At 41.4% G+C, this 23,906-nt stretch overlaps 1 pseudogene; it reads right to left on the bottom strand.

The window, feature by feature from the left end:
- Nucleotides 1-15,155: 15,155 nt before the first annotated feature.
- Nucleotides 15,156-22,603, bottom strand: LOC136175963 (ATM interactor-like; annotated as a pseudogene).
- Nucleotides 22,604-23,906: the final 1,303 nt, after the last annotated feature.

The raw sequence follows: 23,906 nt of genomic DNA, 5'->3' as shown, positions 1-23,906 counted from the left end.
GTAGGAGTCACTTTCAAAGGTAGAAGTCAACATTCATTTGTTTGATAGGTGTTAAGTAGCTTCTATAATTGGCACCATGCCTGGTACTGTGGCTAAAGAGGTAGGAATTTATCTCAGAAGGAATTCATAGACTTAATTGGGACAACAGATAAATGATTGCAATACAGTGTAATATGTGTAATAATAAAGTACATTGAATGGGGATATAACAAAGGAAACAATTTGCTTGCAAGTTTCCTGGGAGACAGAAGAGTCAACCTGGATTTGAAAGATGAGGAGTTGATACGTGGCCAAGAAAGCTGGGTGACTGGAGGATGGATGGCAGATAAACAGAAGATTGCACATTACTTAGTACGACTGCAACAGAGACTGATTTTAGTACCTTTTATGCCATGGTAAGTAACTGAGAGCAACTTGAGAACACCCAAGTCACGGAAGATTGTAAATTATGCAGAAGATAGGATCACATGTTTATTCCAAATAGGTTATGCTGGCAGCTGTGCACAGTGTGAATTTGAGGGAGGAAACAGGTTATTTCAGTGATCCAGAAAACATAATGAATTCTGAAGGCCATAGTAGGGTGAAAAGAAGAAATTCAAGACACATTTAGAACTTAGAATCAGTAGGAATTATACTGGGGTGTGAAAAGAGGCAGGGAGGCTGTGCTCACCTTTTTCATTATGAAAAATGAGAAGCAGTGTCATTAAATTTTGAAGGAAAATTAGATACGGCAGTGGAGGGGCTTCCTTGGTGGCTCAGATGGTAAAGCGTCTGCCTGCAGTGCGGGAGACCCAGGTTCAATTCCTGGGTTGAGAAGATTTCCTGGAGAAGGGCATGGCAACCCACTCCAGTATTCTTACCTAGATAATTTCATGGACAGAGGAGCCTGGTGGGCTACAGTCCTTGGGGTCACAAAGAGTCAAACGACTGAGCAACAATTTCACTCATTCAGTGGAGGGTCACTAAGTTTTTGAAAAGAGATTTTGTAGACTTGCATTTTTTATCAATATGACAGACTAAATTTTAGGTATTACTTTGCTATGACCACCTAAGAATGTTGAATACCTTTTAGAATGTGACTGAGCTTGCAATAGCTGTTGAACAATACTGAAATTACTCTTTATCAGCAAGGCGAAGAAAGTTAGATTTTAATTAGAACAGTACTTAGTAGTTATAAAAGAAGCAGACAATGAAACAATATAGAAGGCAAATGAGCTTACGTGGTTTCTAATTTTGAGTAAGCATCACTAAAACACACGTCAACAAGAATGGTTTAACACAGGAATGTCCGAAGTTAGAGGTTAGGTAAAATAGGTTAGTAAAGAAAGAAAAGTCCTGTTGAGCATCTGTATCCCACAGTACAGCTCTGGGATATTTTAAAGTTTCAGCTCATAGAGTATTTTAGCTAATCAAACTACAAAGAATACAAAACATACCTAATTATTTTTAGTATCTCTCCTTTCATGAGGTAAGAAAATAACATTATAGTCATCCAAGACACTCCGAAGAAAGTTTAGCTATAAAAGACCTCTTAACAATTCTGTTATTCTGAATTTAAGCCTTTTGAGCTTAGGAAATAAAAAACCTATCAGAGAATATTGGTTATTAAAAATAAGCTTAAGTCAAAGATACCAAAATACAAGAAAACATTTTGCTTTAGAGTGACAATATACACAACAGGAAATTTAGAAGTGAAGAACTTTTGCAAAGACTAATTCAAGAGAATGATAAAGGCACAAATACTATATTTAAAGATAAATCTTATTTTCTACTACTAATTTTCACTTTAAAAATAATTTATAAGGCCTTTTTGCCTACTAATCTTCATATATCTTCATATATTATGGTTATATATATACAAATATATGATAGATTTAAAGCTTTAGCCTTTAGCTTTAAATTTTAATTTGAGCATGTTAGGCAAACATTATTTTGTTAAATTTTCTACCTTCATGAACTGTAAGAATTCCCTTGAGAAATAGACAAATAATTTTTTCAAATATATGTATATTCTTATTGCACCTACTATATCTAGTGTGTGTGTATATACATATATATCTGCTTCATCTTTTTATTTTTAGTGGAAGGTATGCCATAGTTGTAAAGCAATAAGATTTGAGGTAAACACTGAAAATTTTGCTTTTTGCTAAATGGTAGCAAGTTGAACAGCAATCAAAAAATGTAGAAGATTTTATTTAAAAGTTTTTGCTTCTTTCCCTACTTGAATTAAAAATCAGTTGTCATTTAATACAATTTTATATTCTATATGCAGAAATATGGATGTCTGAAAAAGTCATGACTTTAAACTTCCACCAAGGGGGCAGGTAGGAGATAAAGATCAATTCTGAACTGCTACTAAAAGTATTCCTGTTTTTTCACCATGGGGCAGGGCAGGGAACCTGACCTTGTTTGGGGATGTGGGTTGGTTGGTTTGTATTTAGTTTCATCACTTGTTATCTCTAGGAGACTGGGAGCCAGTGATCCTTTTATTCTGCTACAGTCTTTAAGGAACAAAAAGCAAGGGCCGCCAAAACTTAAATCTTCCTTGGTTTCCTATTTTATTCTCTAATGGTTCATGTTTTTAAATATATGTATCTATTCTGTTTCTTGGATAAAAAATTTTACCAAGGATCAAAAGAAGAAACCCTAGAATTTAAATGGGGAGTGCTATATATCACAGTGGATTTCTTCCCAAACTGACAATGTTTAGGTTTGAAGCAAAATAAAGTGCCAGCTAATGTGAAATTAAGACTTGAGATTTTTGCTTTATGAAAACAGAGAATTAAAACTCTTTTATGCCATAAATGTGCATTCAGAGTCCATGAAGCATGCTCTGTTTTTATTTAGGGATAGACTGTTCTCCTGTCAGACCCTGTTCTTCCCATTTCTTGGTAGAAGTATGGTGTGGAATGCATCTCCTGGCTTCCTGCTAGCTCACACTACTGCACAGCCCGCTCGCAGTGCCTCCCAGCCCTCTCGAGGGTGTGATATCTCCTGGTTCTGTTCTACACTTCATATCCTGAGCTTGATGGGAGGATGTGACATGCTGCTCTGATACTATTCAATTAGTGTTTGTCTTTATACCAGTGCCCTTGCTTACCGCATGTGTCACTTACAGCAGCAGTTTAAGGGGGCTCTGCAGGGCTAGAGAAACGATGCATTCAGGAGGCCTGTGTGCAGGCGATAACGAACCAGTTACATGCCTTATGAAGGTAGTCAGGAGACAGATCTGTAGGCTTGCTTCTTCACATTCTGATACCATGAACTAATGGGAACAAGGTTCAGGGGCTCTTGGTGTGCTAATGGGCTTCCCAGGTGGCTCAGTGGGTAAAGAAACTGCCTACAGTGCAGGAGATGCCAGAGATATGGGTTCGATTCCTGGGATGGGAAGTTCCCCTGGAGGAGGGCTTGGCAACCCACTCCAGTATTCTTGCCTAGAGAACCCCATGGACAGAGGAGCCTGGTGGGCTACAGTCCATAGGTCTCAGAGTCAGACATGACTGAAGCGACTGAGTGCAGCACAATATCTAGTTTAGTCTTAATTATCCATCTAGTTATAACCTTAAACCATAGTAATAAATTTTTGTGCTGTTACAGACAGAAGGTGACTTAAGTGACCACAGAAGGCAGGTGACCTAAGAACTGATGTACATCAGTAAACACTCATGTTACAAGGACATAGGAACATTCTACTAAACCCTTTAATTGATGATCAGTTTATAATGTATAAAAATACTTTAAAGTATTTTTGATTGGTGACCAATGTTTTGTATTCTCTGTCTTACTTAGAAATTGTCCAGGTATCTAAGGATGACGTACTATTTACCTTAAAGAATTGTTGTTCCGTTGCTAAGTTGTGTCTGGTGCTTTGCAACCCCATGGATTGCTGCATGCCAGCATCCTCTGTCCTCCACTGTCTCCTGGAATTTGCTCAAATTCATGTCCATTGTGAAGAAGGCAATGGCAACCCACTCCAGTGTTCTTGCCTGGAGAATCCCAGGGACGGCGGAGCCTGATGGGCTGCCATCTATGGGTTCGCACAGAGTCGGATATGACTGAAGCGACTCAGCAGCAGCAGCATGTCCACTGAGTCAGTGATGTTATCTGACCATCTCATCCTTTGCCACACTCTTCTCCTTTTGCTTCAGTCTTTCCCAGCATCAGTCTTTTCTGCTGAGTCAGCTCTTTGCATTAGGCGGCCAGAGTACTGGAACTTGAGCTTCAGCATCAGTCCTTCCAATGAATATTCAGGGTTGATTTCTATAAGGGTTGATTGGTTTAATCTCCTTGTGGTCCAAGGGACTCTAAAGAATCTTCTCAAGCATCACAATTTGAAAGCATTAATTCTTTGGCACTCAGCCTTCTTTACGATCCAACTCTCACAGTATATATGACTACTGGAAAAACCATAACTTGAACTATATGGACTTTTGTTGGCAAAGTGGTGTCTCTGCTTTTTAATATGCTGTCTAGGTTTGTCATAACTTTTCTTCAAGGAGCAAGCCTCTTTTAATTTCACCATCCACAGTGATTTTGGAGTCCCCCAAAATAAAGTCTGTCGCTGTTTCCATTTTTTTCCCTATCTATTTGCCTTGAGGGATGGGAACAGATCTTCATTTTTTGAATGTTGAGTTTTAAAGCCAGCTTTTTCACTCCTCTTTCACCCTCATCAAGAGGCTCTTTAGTTCCTCTTCACTCTCTGCCATTAGGATGGTATTATCTGCATATCTGAGGTTGTTGATATTTCCCCTGGCAATCTTGAGTCACGCTTAAGCTTCATCTAGCCCAGCATTCTCATGATGTACTCTGAATAGAGATTAAATAAGCAGGGTGACAATATACAGCCTGGACGTACTCCTTTCCCAATTTGAAACCTGGCCATTGTTCCATATCTGGTTCTAACTGTTGCTTCTTGACCTGCATACAGGTTTCTCAGGAGGCAGGTAAGGGGGTCTGGTATTCTCATCTCTTTCAGAATTTTCCACAGTTTGTTGTGATCCACACAGTCAAAGGCATTAGCATAGTCAATGAAGCAGAAGTAGATGTTTTTCTGGAATCCACTTGCTTTTTCTATGATCCATCAGATGTTGGCAATTTGATCTCTGGTTTCTCTGCCTTTTCTAAATCCAGCTTGTACAGCGGGAAGTTCTCAGTTCACATACTGTTGAAGCCTAGCTTGAAAGATTTTGAGCGTTACATTGCTAGCATGTGAAATGAGGGCAACTGTGCAGTAATTTGAACATTCTTTGGCATTGCCTTTCTTTGGGATTGGAATGAATACTGACCTTTTCCAGTCCTGGGGCCACTGCTGAGTTTTTCAAATTTGCTGGCATAATGTGTGCAGCACTTTAACAACGTCATCTTTTAGGATTTAAAATAGCTCAACTGGAATTCCATCACCTCCATTAGCTTTGTTCGTCATGATATTTCCTAAGGCCCACTTGACTTCACCCTCCAGGATGTCTGGCTCTAGGTGAGTGATCACACCATTGTGATTATCCAGGTCATTAAGGTCTTTTTTGTACACTTCTTCTGTGTATTCTTGCCACCTCTTCTTAATATTTTCTGCTTCTGTTAGATCTATATTGTCTCTGTCCTTTACGTGTCCATCTTTGCATGAAATATTCCCTTGGTATCTCTCATTTTCCTGAAGAGATCTCTAGTATTTCCCATTCTGCTTGCTTTCCTCTATTTCTTTGCACTGATCACTGAGGAAGGCTTTCTTATCTCTCCTTGCTTTTCTCTGGAAGTCTGCATTCCGATGGGTGTATCCTCCCTTGCTCCTTTGCCTTTTGCTTCCCTTCTTTTCTAAGCTATTTGTAAGGCCTCCTCAGACAACCATTTTGCCTTTTTTCATTTCCTCTTCTTGGGGATGGTTTTGATCACTGCCTCTTATACAGTGTTACGAACCTCCATCCGTAGTTCTTCAGGCACTCTGTATATCAGATCTAATCCCTTGAATCTATGTCGCTTCCACTGTACAATCATAACGGGTTTGCTTTATGTCATACCTGAATGGCCTAGTGGTTTTCCCTACTTTCTTAGATTTGAGCCTGAATTTTGCAATAAGGAGCTGATATTATGAGCCACAGTAAGCTTGGTCTTGTTTTTTCTGACTGTGTAGAGCTTCTCCATCTTTGGCTGAAAAGAATATCATCAGTTTGATTTCAGTATTGCTCAGCTGGTGATGTCATGTGTAGAGTTGTCTCTTGTGTTGTTGGAAGAGAGTGCTTGCTCTGACCAGCTCATTCTCTTGGCAAAACTCTTTGCCTTGCTTCATTTTGTAGTCCAAGGTCAAACTTGCCTGTTATTCCAGGTATCTTTTGACTTCTTACTTTTTCATTTCAGTCCCCTCTGATGAAAAGAACATCTTTTTTTGGTGTTACTTCTAGAAGGTCTTGCTGGTCTTCATAGAACCTTTCACCTTCATCTTCTGTGGCATCAGTGGTTGGGGCATAGACTTAGATTACTATGATATTGAATGTTTTGCATTGGAAGTGAACCGAGATCATGCTGTCATTTTTGAGACTGCACCCAAGTACTGCATTTTGGACTCTTTTGTTGACTATGAGAGCTACTCCATTTCTTCTCAGGGATTCTTGCCCACAGTAGTAGATATAATGGTCATCTGAATCAAATTTGCCCATTCCTGTCTGTTTCAGTTTACTGATTCCTAAAATGTTACTGTTCACTCTTGCCATCTCTGTTTAATGGCACTTCCAATTACCTTGATTCATGGACCAAACATTCCAGGTTCCTATGCAATATTGTTCTTTACAGCATTAGACTTTGCTTTCACCACCAGAAACATCCACAACGGGGCATTGTTTCTGCTTTGCCTCAGGCTTTTCATTTCTTCTGGAGTTTCTCTGCTATTTCTCTGCTCTTCTCAGTAGCATATTGAACACCTACAGACCTGGGGGGTTAATCTTTCAGTGTCATATCTTTTTGACTTTTCTGTTCATTGAGTTTTCAAGGCAAGAATGCTGACGTGGTTTGCCATTCCCTTCTCCAGTGGACCACATTTTGTCAAAACTCTCCACCCTGACCCATAGGTCTTGTGTGGCCCTACATGGCATAGCTTATAGTTTTTATTTGGAAATTTGTGTGTATATTTGGTCTACTCCAAATTTTGGAAAAGACCCTGATGCTGGGAAAGATTGAAGGCAAAATGAGGAGAGGATGACAGCATCAGTTCAGTTCAGTTGCTCAGTCATGTCTGACGCTTTGCGACACCATGAACTGCAGCACATGCCAGGCCTCCCTGTCCATTACCAACTCCCGAAGTTCACCCAAACCCATGTCCATTGAGTCGATGATGCTATCCAACTATCTCATCCTCTGTTGTCCCCTTCTCCTCCTGCCCTCAATCTTTCCCAGCATCAGGGTCTTTTCAAATGAGTCAGCTCTTTGCATCAGGTGGCCAAAATGTTGGAGTTTCAGGTTCAGCATCAGGCCTTCCAATGAACACCTAGGACTGATTTCCTTTAGGATTGACTGGTTGGATCTCCTCACAGTCCAAGGGACTCTCAAGAGTCTTCTCCAACACCACAGTTCAAAAACATCAATTCTTCTGTGCTCAGCTTTCTTTATAGTCCAACTCTCACATCCATACATGACCACTGGAAAAACCATAACCTTGACTAGATGACCGTTTGTTGACAAAGTAGTGTCTTTGCTTTTCAATATGCTGTCTAGGTTGGTCATAACTTTCCTTCCGAGGAGTAGGTGTCTTTTAATTTCATGGCTGCAATCACCGTCCACAGCAATTTTGGAGCCGAGAAAAATAAAGTCAGCCACTGTTTCCCCATCTATTTGCCATGAAGTGATGTGACCGGATGCCATGATCTTAGTTTTCTGAATGTTGAGCTTTAAGCCAACTTTTTCACTTTCCTCTTTCACATTCATCAAGAGACTCTTTAGTTTTTCTTTACTTTCTGCCATAAGGGTGGTGTCAAGATGGCTAAAGAGCATCATTGACTCAATGGACATAAATTTGAGCAAACTCTGGGATATAGTGAGGACAGGGAAGCTGGCATGCTGCAGTCCATGGGATTGCAAAGAGTCAAACACGATTTAGCGACTGAATAACAACAACATGTGCATTCTATTGACAGTGATTAATTGTATATTTTTGTAATGTTTATTATTTTGGCAATGAATATATATTCCAGTTAGAACAATAGCTTAACAAAATAAAACAACAATGCATAGGTAGTATGTCTTCTCTCATCCTCCTGGGGTTTGGCCTCTTCCTATTCTTCATTCTTTGAGGAAACTAGATAGTGGTTTCAATAGTGTGTGAATGTAGGCTGATGATCTTAATCTTTTGTTTATAGGCTAAAGAGTGTTGGTATCTGGAGCCTCCTTCTTTACTCTCCAAAAAGTGTGTTCACTTATTCATTTGAGCACTGGGGTAGACATTGAGACAAATATGTTGGTATTGTGTAAACTTTTAAAAAATTATTTATTATCTGTTTATTTTTGGCCTCACTGGATATTCGTTGCTGTATAAGAGCTTGCTCTAGCTGCAGCAAGCAGGGCTACTCTTTGTTGCAGTGTGCAGGCTTCTCATCGTGGTGGCTTCTCATGTTGCAGAGCGCTGGCTCTAGGCTCACGGGCTCAGTAGTTGTGGCACATGGGCTTAATTGCCCCATGGCATGTGGGACCTTCTGGACCAGGGATTGAACCCATGTCCCCTGCACTGGCAGACAGATTCTTGACCACTGGACCACCAGGGAAGTTGGTATCATTTGACATTTTAAGTGATGCTGTAATGGAAGAAAAAAAAAAAACAGCGTTGTGTAACCACAGCTGAGAACATGGGGCCAACACACAAAGAAAGTCTTCTGAAAACATTGGTTACATGACAATCCCTTTTGTTCTCCTGAGCATGTAATAATTGGGAAATATAGATGTGAGCCCAAGTGTGGGAGCAAAGATTGAGGGGAATCAAAAATTCTTCCACAAAATAAAATGAGAATTTGAAGTTTCTAGGACTTATCCAGAAGAGACTTGGGAAAGAGGAGAGACCAGAGGGACAGAGGAGAAAAGAGGTGGTGTGAGGCTGGGATCTGGGGACAAGAGGGTTACAGTAGCCAGAGGAAAAAAAAAAAAGTCCTGATTGTGAAGTGACCAGCAGATGGAGAAGGTTATCCATGTGCAATATGCTTATTTTTTTTTTTCATTTTGACAGCATGATTCATTCTTCTGTCCCTCACACTTTTTTTTTGGTAATATTGATATAGACATAGAGACTATGTCTTGAAAAAATATTAGTGGTTTGTTTTATTTTACTTTGGATATTTTATATCAGAAGTGAATTTCTATCAGGATCAAAGCAATATCCTTATTGCAGAGCATATGCTAGATGCCAAGATGATCCACAAACTATACCAATTCACTGGAAGAAGGCATCTGGAGCCAGAAATGACTGAGAATATAAACCTCCTAGGAATTTGCAGAACTCTTTGGAGTAGATGCGGAGATCTAATATTCTATGCAATAGAATTCCACAATGTGGAATACTAGATCTCAGGAAAACTTCAGGTGACATCTAGGTTACACTATGCAAAACCCTTGTTCATTGTTTCTTCATGTTTGTGGAATTCAGGTTCAGCCTTATGCATTGAGCTTTCTCATTACTTACAAAGTATGATTTGAATGATCTCCTAGACCTAGCCTACCTGGACTATCTTCTCTCTGACTTCAAAGCCTTACCTGCAACTTTCTTCACTCTTCTAGTCTAGAAAGCACAAACGAGGCATTGTTTCAGCAAAGTCCTACCTACTTTACAGGATTACCATGAAGATTTTAAAAGATGTGAAAATACTTAGGGCATTTAAAAATGCTATACCAATATGGACATTCATTACTGTGTTATTGTTTTTATTTCTAATAAAGATGATAGTAAACATTAAAAAATTGTACCTATAATTATATACCAGGTACGCTATGAATGTTCTCGTTTAATACTCACAACATTTCTATGAGTGTCTCTATGAGACAGAAGGTATTATTTTTCTTCTCATTTTAGGGATGACAATAGTTACCTAGAGCCAAGAATTGAACACAGTTCTACAGGACTAAAATGTTGTCCTTTTAGTGAGCTAAATAACAAATACAGATTAATAACTGGTGTTTTAGAAACTAAATCACTGATGATACTTCCCTGGTGGTCCAATAGCTGAGACTCCATGCTCCCAGTGCTGGGGGCCTGGGTTTGATCTGTGTTCATCGAACTTGATCCCACATCTTTAGCTGCAACTAAAGATACCACATGCTTCAATGAAGATGGAATATCATGCATGCCATGACTAAGTCCCGGCACAGCCAAATAAATTAAAAAAAAAAAAATCGGTGAGAAATACAAACAACTCTACAAAAAATGAGCAATGGTTAAAGATAGACAAATAGTTTTTAAATATATGAAAATAGCAACACCTTTACTTAATAACAAAACCATAATTAAATACCATAGCACTCATGTGATTACCAAAAAAGAGAAAGCGTAATAACAACTGGTGAAGTTCATAGTAGCAGGCAGAAAAGCAGAAAAGGCTAAGGCAACCAATCAGCTTGATGAGGATCTTGTGAGAAAGAGGAGCTAGAGTCATTTCTGTCAGGTTCTGTTCGACATGTAAGTTCACAGAAAAAAAGAGAAATCCTGCCACCCCAGGGGCTCATAGTCTGGTGGGAGGACACAGATACATGAGTGAAAGTGCATGATACAGACTGTAAAAAGAATACGTTCACAAGGTAAGTCTGAGGGGAAAGAATAGAGACTGGGATTCTCATAGCATTTAGTTTTCCCACACAGCATTTTCAAGTTATGGTGTGGGAAAGCATTAAGAGCAAAGCTCCCAGATCAACCCGTTGAAAGACGCCTAGGGATTTCCTTGGTGGTCCAGTGGCTAGAATGTCTTGCTTCCACTGCAGGGCATGTGGGTTCCATCCGTGCTCAGGGAACAAGATCTGACATGCTTTGTGGCCAAAAATAAATAAATACATAAGTTGTTGTTGTTCAGTTGCTCAGCCGTGTCCGACTCTTTGCTACCCCACGGACTGCAGCATGCCAGGTTTCCCAGTCCTCTACCATCTTCTGGAGCTAGAAGTTAATCCAGCTCTAAAGTTAAGGTTGATCTTATATGAATTTAATTGTACTTATATATATCCTTGGTGGGTAAAAGTTTTGTTATTGGCATGTAATCTAAAGCTTTCCTGACAAAAATGTGTATATTTTTGTATTTTCCCTCTGCTTTTCCAGCCATGCTTCCTAGTTTACAAGGAAAAAAAGTGCGGACTTCCTGGTGATCCAGTGGTTAGAGAACCCCCTTGCAGTTTCATTCCTTGGTCCAGGAAGATCCCACATACTGCAACCAAGTCTGTGGCCACAACTACTGAGTCTGTGCACTCTAGGACCCATGGTCCACAACAGAAGAAACCACTGAAGTGAGAAGCCAGCGCACCGCAATGAAGAGTAGCCGCAGTTCTTCGCAGTTAGAGAAAGTCATGTGTAGCAATGAAGACCTAGCACCGCCATAAATAAATAAGTATTAAAAACAGAAAAAATGCAGCTATTCTTAAAAGCCAAGTGAAATGCAGTAGAGTCATATTTTCCTTTCAAGAGTAGCAAAACAGAACAATCTCCGCAAGTCTTGAGATTTGACTCAATCTTGCATAGTTTTTTTCTTCTTTTTTTTTACTCCCAGAAAATACCTACTAATCAGTTTTCCCTCTTCTGCAAAAATAAGTAAGCACTTTTATTGACTTTAGTATCAGCATTATGTCTGTGAAACAGCTCTCTGGGAGAACCTTAAAAAGGATGTGAAAGCAAAAGAGCTGTCTCTAAGTTAAATTTACATTTTATGATAATTTAGGAATTTTCTGTTTGTGTTTCACTTACTCAGCTGGATTTTGACACTTTTAGGGCTGGGATCACAAGTCAGATACCTCTGTATCCCCATTCCTCACTCAGCACACTGCCCAGCACGTGTTAAAGTAGTCAGAGAAAAGCTGTGGAATGAATGAACAAGCTGGCTTTTCTCTCTTTTTTAAAAATCAACAATTGAGCAGTGCACGCCTGTGTGGAAGGAGTTTATAAGCAGGACTCATGCATTGTGCAGCTACTGAATGATCAACACATGCTCAACAATACTGTGACATCGTAAATAAATATTTTTTGCAGTGGCAGCTGCTTCTGACCAAAAAAAAAAAAACAACAAACAAACCTAGACATAAAAAATAAAAAGGTAGATGTGATGGCCAAAGAATGGAGAAAAGTAAGATAAGTTGTGCCCAGCAGTTAATTTATAAAAATGACTGAGTGAAAACACCAGGTCAATGCCATTGTAAAAAAAGTTGTCTTCGAAATGAAAGGCATGTCATGCCATGCGTGACCACAAGGGGCGCACCAGAGTCAGTCTGAAGGAAGAGAAAAGTGTTCTTTGCTCTGTCATGTCTGACTCTGTGACCCCGTGGACTGTAACCCGCCAGGCTCCTCTCTGTCCATGGAATTCTCCAGGCAAGAATACTGGTGAGGGTAGCCAGCCATGCCCTTCTCAGGGGATCTTCCCCGACCCAGGGATACGAACCCAAGTCTTTCCCATTGCAGGCAGATTCTTTACCATCTGAGCCACCAGGGAAGCCTGAAGGAAGAGAGGAGGGGAGGCAAAGCACAGGTCGCAGTCTTTGTTATGTTTTCTGTGGGAAAAGCAAGGCAGAGAAAGGCTAACATTAGGATATCTGAGTAATTCCAGCGAACTTTGGGGGACAGGGCTGTCCCTGTTGTCTGGTATCTGATCTTGGGATGATTTAAGGCAGGGGAAATTCTGGTTATGTATGTGACTGCTACCTAAAGGAGGTGGTTGATGGTGCGGAGTTTGAATTGGTTGGTTTGTATAGGAAAGCTGGGTTCATCAACCAACATACTGTTTCCTGTCTCAGAAATTAGCCAGCCCTAAAGGGCAGTCCCTTCCCCAGCCAGCAAAGCCCCCAAAGACGTCAAAACCTCATAAGATATAGAACATAGGTATAATTAATGCATAAAATCCCAGAGCTTAAATGTTATGACAAGAAGTATATGAATGAGAAATTTTTACCTATACCAGTTACTGTGGTACTGCTTTAGGCGTGTGTTAAATCTGTATGTTAACTTGAAAAGCAATGCCATCTTCACTACAGTTACTCTTCTTGTCCATGAGTATTTCTCTGTTTCAGGGTTTCTTTATTTCTTTTAATAAGTTTTATAAATTTTCTCTGAGTAGCTTTTATTATCTAAGTTATATTGTTCCCAATATACTCCTTCTTACTATTATAAATAGGATTAAAAAATAAGAAAAAATTTTTCTTACTTATATCACTCGTATATTGAAGTGAAATTATTTTTTGTGGCTGTATGTATTGTAATATCTTGCAAATTTGCAGAGTTAATTTATTGGGATGGCCAAAATGTTCATTCAGTTTTTCTCTAAGATATCAAAAACCTGAATGAAACTTTAGGCCAATCCAATATTATCTTTAACAAATCTTTAGTTTAAAAAAAATTTTGCTATAAAAACTTGAAAATTTATATAAGTACCCATCACCCAGGCTCAACAGTTACTGAAATGTTACCTTATTTCTTTATTTCCTCTCTCCCATACATTCAGGTCCTTCAGTTCTGCTTAAGATGCCCAATAATGTCCTGTAATATTTTTCTGGCTTCAGCAAAGTTATTCACATGTCTGAAAAGTTTCTGAATCTCTGTACTTTTTTCCTTTCTCATGTTTTATTGTGCTGTTTTGTTTTTTTACTACTTTCCATGCTGACTTTTTGTCTCTGTTCCCAACTTTGAATATCTATTTAAATTCAGAGTCAACAAAAGAAGGGAGATAATCCTAAAACTGGAGAAGGAAATGGCAGCCCATTCCAGTATTCTTGCTTGGAGAATCCCATGGACAAAAGAGCCTGGTGGGCTGCAGTCCATGGGGTTGCAAGAGTCGGACATGGCTTAGCAACTAAACCAAACCAGCCCGTGTGAGTGAGGACTTCCTTTTGTTCTGATTTCTGTCTGGTGGCATGGGAATGGAATCTTCCTTTAAAATCTGTTTAGAGGGAAGATTGATACGGCAGCCTCTTTCTCAGTTTCCAGCAACTTTTCACTTAGTACACTCCTGCTCTGTTGAAGTTGCCTCTCTCCCTTACTCCTTTTGCCGGCTGTTGTATGAGTCTCTAGTACATGAGGAGTTGTGGTTTTTAAAAAGTGCTGCCATAGTAAGGTTTTTCCCAGTTTCCTCTTCTAACTCTAAGTCACGCACAACAAAACAAGAAGCCTCAGCTATAGGTATGATTGTTTTTTCTTTTTAGAATTATTTGTTTATTATTGGCTGCACTGGGACTTCGTTGCTGCATGAACGTTTTCTCTTGTCACAGTGCACCAGCTTCTCATTGCAGTGGCTTCTCTTGTGGAGCACGTGCTGTAGGTGCTTCAGTCGCTTTGCAGCATGTGGGAGCTTGCTAGACAAGGGCTCGAACCAATTCCCTTGCATTGACAGGTGGATTTTTAACCCCTGGACCACAGGGAAAACCCGGATTTTTTAGTGGGGGAGGTTGGTGGGAATGTGGAGAATGGTGATCTTTTAAAAAATTTATTTATTTTAGTTGGATAATAATTACTTTACAATATTGTTAAGGTTTTTGCCATATTTCAACATGAATCAGCCTCAGGTACATGAGTGTCCCATTCTGAATCCCCTCCCACCTCCTTCTTGATCCCATCGCTCTGGGTGGTCCCAGAGTACCTGCTTTGGATGCCCTGCTTCATGCTCCACTTGCATTGGTCATCTATTTTACATATGGTAATGTACATGTTTCAATGCTATTCTCTCAAATCATCCCACCCTTGCCTTCTCCCACAGAGTCCAAAAGTCTGTTGTTTTTTTTTTTCAGATCAACATCTTACACCTCATAATACACTCACAAATTTCATGTTTACAAGTACAAAAAGGCAAAGAACCTTAAAGAATCGAAGTAACTGTATCATCCACTACATTCAGTAGAGTTAGTACTGTTGTCCCCTTTCTTCATCTTCTAAATCCAGATTCTGGTTTGGGCCAGATGGGAGCTGGGTGTCAGGTCCAGTATTTGTGAATCCATCCCCCATGTGGACTCCGCTTTCAGAAGTTGGAGATTGGGTGTAGTTCTGCACACGTTTGGGTTTCAACAGAGCTGTACTGAGATTCCATTGTGTTCCAGGCCAGATCGGCCTGTCTGAGTTGCTGTCTGAGTTTCATTGCTGGTGAAGAATAAGCTACCCAAAGTTTTGAAGCCAGAATTCATGGTGTGCGTTTCAGCTCTGTTCAACTGAACTTTGCTTTCCAGGGCAGGCAGGTTTTTAGCAGTGGAGATTCTGTCAGTCTGGGTCTGTGTGTCAGGTGAATCAGCACTCAGGGAAAAGCTGGAGTGTTTCAGGATGCTTCCAGTGGCAGACGGGGGCTACGGTCTAAAAAGAAGTTCAGGTCCCTCTATGTCTGCATGTCAAACATCTCAAGGCCTAAGAAGCTAGAATTTCCCCTACAACTTAGGCCTGGGCAGAAGGGTCTGCAAGGAAGAAGTCAGTTTGCGTTTCTATGTCCAGCGATTCTAAGACTGGCTTGAGTGGTCATGGTGCTAAGCTCACTATCCTTGGTTTGCATCTGTATATTTGAGGCTGAAAAGAATGCTTCAATATCAAAATCAATTGCAGGATTCTGGGTTGGGCCAGATGGGAGCTGGGTGTCAGGTCCAGTATTTGTGTCAGACAAAAGACTATGATTGTCCGGCGTCTGATCAGGTAGGTTACTTGACAAGGTGTTTTCTAGATCACTTAATAAATCCATGGTCAGGGTCTGATCATCTGTCATGTTCTGTGACAAAAGCATACTATTCGGTGCACTGAAATGTATAATTGGTGCGGATTTCTCAATACCTGAGTTAAAGTTTTAGGGTGGTTCTGAGATAACAAGTCATGAGTTACAGTCTCTGCTACTAAGCTGCTGCTTATAATATTGTCTGTAGACACACCATATGATGAATGGACACGCTCAAAAATGTCTCCACACATTACAGCTTGGTCCGTCTATACTCGGTCATCTGCTGGACTTTGCATTCTGCTGGTCTGAGTTTCTCTGAAGATGCCACCTGGCTGGAAACTGGCATCTATAAATGCATCAGTCTGAGCAATGATAGATGAGGTTACCTTAGAAGTAGGGCAAAAAAGTCTGACTTTGAACACTAATGGGAAGGGAAACCTGGCAACCAAATGTCAAATCAGTTTGTGAATAGGATGACACAGAGGAATCTGGACTGGCCAACTGTGCAGACGGCATGAATTGTGGTCTGGTGTAGGACAGGTCTGTCTGTACATTGATTTAAAAAATTCTGTTCTTCTGACATGTGTTCCCAAGTTCTTGTAATGGGCTATGGATGCATGCATCGCCTCAGCCATGTCTATCTCTGTGCAACCCCAGGGACAGCAGCCCACCAGGCCCCCCTGTCCACGGGATTCCCCAGGCAAGAACAATGGAGTGGGTTGCCATTTCCTCCTCCAGTAATGGGCTAAATGAACTTTTACCCAGGTTCACTTGAACACCTGTACTAATCGGCTCAACAGCAACAGGATTTACAACTTTTGAAAGAGGGAGGCTCTCCCTGAGAGAGCAGGCCTCCGAATCTAGGCTGAGGATCAGGGTTCCAATGGACAAGGGCAGTAAGTACATGGCACTGAGGGCAGAGCCCTGATGGTCGACACCCAGCACCACAGGCTGGGCCGAGGAGTCGGCTGTAGGCATAGAGACAGGCACAGGAAAAAACTGCATGACGGGTGGTTTAACCAAAGCCACTTTGGGCTTGGGTAAAAGCAACTTCTGAGGGTACCTTGGAGCTGCTGGAAGAGTCTGTTGTTTGGCATTAGAGCTGCAAGAGTCTTCAAAGGAAGCCACCAGCTTTATTTCTGAAGTTTCTAGTTCTGGAGCGTCTGGTCGTGGAATTGGTTGGCTGCTTGGTGATTCAACGGTTTTCCTGGACAGCTTCTGGTTGTGCAGGCAGTTGTCCATTTTCCTTTCCTTACTAGGTGGATCCCTGTGTTCTGTAGGGATCTGATGGCCAGTTTGGTAGATGTGGGGCTGTAACGCAGTTCCTACTGGCATAGGGACAGCCACACGTGCACTGGAAGGTCTTGCCACAATCCTCTGCATGTCTTTTCAAGTCCCACTTGGTGCCATCTGAATTGCTGCACTTACTACATTTATGCTTCTTTTCAGCATGCATTTTCAAACAGTGCTGTTTTGCGAGAGAAAATTGAGAAAATGGTCTGTCAGGGCCTCTAGGGCACCCTTCAACTGGACAACAGTAGAATTATGGTACAGTTTTCAAATCTTTTCTTATTGTTGGATTTACTGTACCATCATGCAGAGTACATCATGTGAAACGCTGGGCTGGATGAATCACAAGTTGGAATCAAGATTGCTGGGAGAAATAACAACCCAAGATATGCAGATGATACCACTTTAGTGGCAGAAAGTGAAGAGGAACTAGATGAAGGTGATGAGAAGAATGAAAAAGCTGGCTTAAAATTCAACATTCAAAAAATGAAGATCATGGCATCCAGTCCCATCACTTCATGGCAAATAGATGGGAAACAATGGCAACAGTGTCAGATTTCATTTTCTTGGGCTCCAGAATCACTGAAGATGGTGACTGCAGCCACAAAATTCAAAGACGTTTGCTCCTTGGAAGAATAGCTAGGACAAACCTAGACAGTGTATTGAAAAGCAGAGACATCACTTTGCTGACAAAGGTCCAGCTAGTCAAAGCTATTGTTTTTCCAGCGGTCATGTAGGGATGTGAGAATTGGTCCATAAAGGAAGCTGAGCACCGAAGAATTGATGCTTTTAAACTGTAGTGTTGGAGAAGACTCTTGAGAGTCCCTTGCACACAAGGAGATCAAACCAGTCAATCCAAAAGGAAATCAATCCTGAATATTCATTGGAAGGGCTGGTGCTGGAGCTAAAGTTCCAGTACTTCAGCCATCTATGCGAAGAGTCAACTAATTGGAAAAGACCTTGATGCTGGGAAAGATTGAGGGCTAGAGGAGAAGGAGGCGACATAGGATGAGATGGTTGAATGGCATCACTGACTCAGTGGGCATGAGTTTGAGCAAACTCAGGAAGGTAACGAAGGTCAGTGAAACCTGGAGCGTGGCAGTTCATGGGGTTGCAAAAAGTCAGACATGACAACAATTGTATACTATCCAGCCAGTCCTGAGAGGTACTGATAAATGGTATCTTTTGCTTAATGGATGCTTCACAAGGTTTGGAGAAATATAGCTTCTGATAGCAGTTCCACAAAAAACAACAATATAAAGTGTTAAAAAAGGGCTTGCGAGAATGACGTTCAGGCCAACAACGTTAAGAAAGCCCTCGTCAGACTGGCCGCTTCCTTTGTGCTTAGAGGTGTAATGTCAGTGAGGGGCTTATCTGAAGGTGGGGGATGGCTGTTACATAAGCTGCAGGCGGTGGCTCTTGAACTGGTGCATGTGGAGCGCGGGGCTGTTGGGCAGGATCTTGCGGAACATCCGGTGCACGGTGCGCGGCGGTCCGAGCCCCCGGGCGGGCGGCACCGACCCCGCGGGCTGCTGCCTAGCCGCCGTGGCTGGCGGCCGGCTGCCTCTCACCGCCCGGGGGGACCCCACGGGCCCGAGGCGGCGGCGGCGGCGGCTCCCCTCGCAGCCGCCGGGACGGCCCGGGCGCCGGAGGCGAAAGCCGCGGAATCCGCCACCGCCGCCCCAGAGGCCGCCGTGGCTCTCGCACCGCGGCAGGATCAGGCTCCAAAAGTCTGTTCTTTATGTCTGTGTCTCCTTTGCTGCTGGATCTTTGAGAGAGAAACCGTGGACAAGAAATAAGAAGACTGCTCTTTCTAGTAGAAAGAAAGGGATATTTTTTGCTAAGGGACTTAAGATTAGCTTATCTAAATCTTTCCTGACCTATCTCAATATCTTCCAAATATAAAGTTTAAAAGAAAACAGCAGCCCTGCACTTAAAAAGAAACTAGGGTATTATGAATAAAGAAGGAAGTGGCACTGTCCTTTGTCCACCAGCTCTCCTGCTTGTGGTCTACAGTCTTCCACTAAGCAGATGCATGTGGCGGATGGCTGATCCTGCATGAATGGTGTCTCCTGAACAATGAATGACTCAACCATCTAGTGGCTCTGCCAAGTTTATGACCAGGGCACCTTCTTCTCCTTCCCAAACTATGACCATTACTCATTCTCCCTCAAGGCTGTTACAGCAAAATTAGAGGCTTATTTTGTCACTGATTTATTTTTTCTCTGTGACTTAGAAGCTTAGGGAATTCAGTAACTTTTTATTTATCTTCTTTGTCTTGCCTAATACATTTACTAATTCTAAATATTCTTTTGGCCAGATCAGGGCCTAACCACTACTGATTATCTCTGACTCAGTGTACATTTTAAGCCAACTTTGCTCAACATCTCACTTAGAAACAAGTCAGTCTGACCTCTTACCTTTTCCTAAGGTAAGTTGATCCTGACAATATTCTCTTAAAATTTGTCACCCGTTGACTGACTCACATTTTTGTTTTTCCTTATTCATACCCTTCAAGGTAAAAGAAATGCAAACAGAAAATTTTAAACAATCTCCTTTGAGGACATTGCCCAGTTTCCTATTAGGTACAGAACAAGTTTCCTGACGTGGTAGACCCGTGATGTGGAGGTTTGAAGTTTTAGTTTTAGGGTTTCCCTTCTCTCTTAACATCAGTTCATTCTTATTTATTATTGTTCAGTCCCTAAGTCATGCCCGACTCTTTGCGACCCTATCAGCTGCAGCATGCCAGGCTCCTCTGTCCTTCACTGTCTCTTGGAATTTGCTCAAACTCATGTCCACTGAGTCAGTGATGCCATCCAACCATCTTGTCTTCTGTCATCCCCTTCTCCTCCTGCCTTCAATCTTTCCCAGCATCAGGGTCTTTTCCAATGATTCAACTCTTTGCATCAGGTGGCCAGAAGTTTGGAGCCTCAGCACCAGTCCTTCCAATGAATATTCAGGGTTGATTTCCTTTTGGATCATTTTAATATTTTTGTCATATAAAGAGCTTTTAGGGACTTCCCTGGGGGTCCTGTGGTTTAGGATCCACCTTCCAACGCAGAGGGCATGGGTTCAATCCCTGAAGGGGAAACTAAGATCCCATATGCTGCAGAGGAGCTAAAGCCCATGCACCATAGCTTGAGAGCTGGAGTGTTGCAACTAGACAAGCCCTCGCACTGCAACTCCTGAGACCCCATACTCTGAAGCCTGCAACCCACAACTAGGGAGCCTGCATACTGCAGCAAAGACCCAGCGCAGCCAAGAAAAAAAAGAGCTTTTAAAACCTAATGTTCTGTACTTCATATCTCTTAGATGTTATCTAAAAACATTAATCGGCATTATTACATTAATTTTGCTTTTTTATGTGCACATCTTCACTTGCTTCCCAGTGTTTGCTTTCACACTTCATTGCTCCTACTGTGAAGATGGGCACATTAGTCTATTGTAGCTTAATGATTGTAAGTCCTTATTCATAGTCACCATTCTGTTTAGATAGTGCCTTAAATTTGCAGAGAGATTTCACACAAATCATTATTATTCACTTGCTCATATGTAAAAAAAAAATATTTCAATGTCTACTGTGTACCAGGCAGTGTGCTGGGCCCTGAGATTATAAAGACCAAAGAGACACAGCTCCTGATCTCCAGCAGCTCACAGGCTAAACTGGGAGACACGTAAGACAGTAGACAGGATACTGTAGTCAAAAGTAAACTTCTGATAACGGGTTGGTTTTTAAATAGATCTTTTTAAAACTGAGAAGTGAATATATTGACTAATGGACACTTGGCACTTTTCCCATTCGACAGTTTTATTTTGTGTGTGTGTGTGTGCATGACAACTGAATACATTGGCATTTTAGCTTATAAATTAGTCTCTTAAGAGCATGGCCGAAACTTAACCTCTGCTGGGTAACTGGACAAATATAAGGACCTGATCCTTGAATTTGAAACCCATAATCTGTGACCCTTGGTGATCTATCAAGGCTTACACAAACAGGGGAGCCCAGTCTGGTCAGTCCCCTGTTCCTGCTTTACTTCTCAACATTGGCCAATAATGCCAATAAACAAAAGATTCCTGTAAAAGGTAAAACTTTCTTCTTCATTGCTGGCACTTGTGTTGTAACTCACACATAAGGAGTTGAGCCTTTTCCCCTGCTGCTTTGTAACATTGGCATCATTCAAAGTGGAAATGGATTGTGGTGGCGTAAGTGTTATTTCCTGGGCAATAAACATCTTGAATAGAGAAGTGAGTCAGCAGAGCCTGTGAAACTGATGAACAAAGATTAGTCACAAGGGCAGTGGAGCTGCTTCATCTGAATATAACTTTCTCTGCAGATCCCCTTGAGACTGGATGGAAGTCCCCACAGCTCTTGCTCAATTCAGCAGCTGCGAGGGAGCGGTAACACTGCAGTGATAGCTGTAGCTATTTGGATAATCAGTAGTTAATCCATTTTAATTTGAACTTTTTCTTTATAAGCTTTTAAAATTATGAGTTATTAGAAATATTGTAATATCCAATTATGGGCTTCCCAGGTGGTGCTAGTAGTTAAAAAAAAAACCCTTCTTGCCAATGCAGGAGATGTAAGAGAAGTAGGTTTGGCCTGGGTTAGGAAGATCTCCTGGAGGAGGGCATGGCAACCCACTCCAGTATTCTTGCCTGGAGAATTCGTGAGGAACCTGGCAGGCTACAGTCCCTGGGGCTGCAAAGAGTTGGACATGACTGAACAGAGAGTATCAATTATAAACAGAGATGATGAAGAAAAGGACTCAGAACCATAGCAAAAACTAAATGCTGTTTCATTCTAATTTGAGAGTGCTTTGAAATGAAGCAGTCCTGTACTCTCAGAAAAAATATGAGGATCTGGTAGGATTCGGCGTGACTGTTTTGAATGTCAGTAGGACTAGTTTGGAATCTGATTACCTATCTCAAGGTCTCAAGAAAGTTAAAAGTTACCTCATTTCTTTTCTTCATTGCAAAAGAAAAGTATACTTTCAAACCTGAATTTTTGCACTGGGGACACAGAAATGTTATTTCTCAAGTTAGAAGTGCAGAACTTTGAGATTCTCTGCTGCTTCTTGACTCTAATGGAGGCATTAAATCACTTACAGCAGAAATTACCCAAAGAAATCACTTGATTGACCTTTCCTGACTATGGAATTGTGACTTCTTTCTCCATTGCTCAAGGGGGCGAGTATAACAAATCTTCCCTCCCCTCTTCCAATTTCCTTAGTATGCCTGGTTCTGGGGTGGGAGTGGGGTGGAACTCAGGATAAGCACCAAGAGTCCAAACTTTGCCCCAACGTTCAAGGTTAGGGAGTGCAGTGGGAGAGAAACGGCATGGCTGACTTTAAGAATTGGTGGCAGCTAAGGCCAACATTTCCAGTTCCCTGCTGTAGAATAACCATGATGGCTGGAGACAGAACTAGTGAGCTGGCCTCAGTGCTGGTGGAGTGAGGAGGTGAAGTGCTGGAAACTGGCCTCATTGAGCTTTTCTGGGGGCAGATTTGCCTCCCGGAAAGTAGTTGCCGCAAAACAGCTGTCATCTGGAGAACCTCTGACTGAACTGCACAAGGAGGCATGAGCTTGCCCTCTCTCGAGGAACTCCAGTCTAGACTGCAGCGGCAGATGGAAAGTCCCTCAGGCCTTCTTCACGGCATCAGTGTGACTAGCTCCCAGAGGAACCCTTCCAGAGTCAGCTGATCCGGTGGTGACAGAGGAACCCTTCCGCTGCTAATGTCAAGAGAGTTTCGGCCTCTCGTTCCCTTTCTTAGTACTCTGCCTTTGCACAGGGTTCCTGAGCCTTATAGGAAGCAGAAGGCGTTGGGGAGACTGAACTAGACTTGTATTTGGGAGGGCGAGAATTGCATTTTAAGGGGAGGGCATTGTTCACTCCAGCTGTGCAGCTGGATAGGATTTATGCATGTAAGGACAAATAAACATTTTAAATGATGCTTCATTCTCCTTGTGAAAAATAAGGGCAGAGGTCCCTCCCCCCTTTTCTTAGAGCATTAACGTTAGAAAACTGGTAAGTTCTTTCTCTGTCAAACACTTTTAAAAATATATGCAAACACTTTTAAAGTTACATAAGACTTTTGCCACGTTTATGACCCAGGGGTGTCTTTCTCAAGGGCTTAGGACCATGCCTTTGAAATGTAAACATCCACGTTTACATTTCCCTATTCCAGTTTCTGTGGGCAGTAAGAGCCTGACTTCTGTGGGCACCTACCTCCCAGTTGCAAAACTACATCCTGTCATAAAGAAAGAGGTTTATTTTTCTTTATATAAAACCAATTAGCTAATATAGATGGTCACCCCAATTATCAGGTGAATTGAAGATGAACTATGTGTAGCAAAGGGTGCTCTCTTTGAGTCTTTTTACTCAAAGACTGGTTATTGCTTATCTTTTTAAAATTATTAACACTATTGCTTATCCTGAGAACATGTATGTGATGGTGAGATTTCTTTCTGTCTTTGTAATCTTTTAGCAGATTTCCTAGGGTGTGCATCACATTTTTGTTTAATGCTTACTCAATAATGAAAATATTTTCTTTTTCTTCCTTTGTGGAGAGGTTTTCTGGGTTGGGAGAAAATTTTGTTTCAATTATACTTTGCCAACAAAAACTAATGCCACAACTCAAAGGAACAACAGATGTGAAGAAAGAAAAATTCACATCTTCTGGACTCCCTCTTCCAGAAGGACTGACTTCTAGTTAATTCGTCTCAGACTTTACAAGAGAGCTGCTGCCTTATCTTCTTTTCCCACTTTGTCTCTTCTTTCCCCCCTCA

The sequence above is a fragment of the Muntiacus reevesi genome, chromosome 9 (genome assembly GCF_963930625.1).
Source record: "Muntiacus reevesi chromosome 9, mMunRee1.1, whole genome shotgun sequence".
NCBI classification, from domain to species: Eukaryota; Metazoa; Chordata; class Mammalia; order Artiodactyla; family Cervidae; genus Muntiacus; species Muntiacus reevesi.
Note: the sequence above shows the minus strand (reverse complement) of the source record. Positions and strands in the feature narration are given on the sequence as shown.